We start from the raw sequence: 727 nt of genomic DNA, 5'->3' as shown, positions 1-727 counted from the left end.
ATACATCAAATTCCTCCCACTACACTTCTTTTCCATCTCCAAGTCAGGCTTCTAACTCACTCAAGCCTGCATTCATTAGTTCATTCATCCATTTACTACTCAGTCCCTCCATGCAAGCTCATTGTACTCTGATCTCTGCTCAAAACGTATCTCCTCTAAGAGATCTTTCCTCTAAAATACCTTCTTCCTCCCCACCTCAGAACTCTTTATCCCCTTACCCAGCTTTATTTATCTTCAGAGCACTTTTCATCCTGACATTATATTATGCATATATGTATTTCTTTGTTTATTTTCTGTTTCTCAAATCAGAACATAAGTCTATGAGGTCAGGGATTTTGTTTCATTCTCTGCTGTATCTTTGCAAGTAGCACAGTGCCTGGTACCCAGCAAGTGCTCAATAATTGTTGAAGGAATGCCAAAAGAATAGCAGGTGTGCAGTGAGCACATGAGGGGCGTGGTGGATTCAGAAGTGACTAAATGGAGGTTTTCACAGCCCAGTGACGGGACTGACAGGAAAGTGAGTAACCGATACAATGCAATGAGAACAGGACTCCTGTGGCAGGCAGTGAGATTCTAGATGGTCTTTGAGGGTGAGGTGAGACATGCTTGTAAGGGCAGTGAGAGGAGGTGGCCAGGCTAAAGCAGCTAAAGGTCCCTCCAAGGAAAAGGAAAAGGGGAGGAATGAGACTGGAGGAGCGTGACCCTGCAGTTCAACAGGGGCTCTAGA

This window comes from Pteropus vampyrus, unplaced genomic scaffold (assembly GCF_000151845.1).
Source record: "Pteropus vampyrus isolate Shadow unplaced genomic scaffold, Pvam_2.0 Scaffold117, whole genome shotgun sequence".
Taxonomy (NCBI): Eukaryota; Metazoa; Chordata; class Mammalia; order Chiroptera; family Pteropodidae; genus Pteropus; species Pteropus vampyrus.
The sequence above is the reverse complement of the archived record's forward strand: the minus strand, read 5'-3'. Positions refer to the sequence as shown.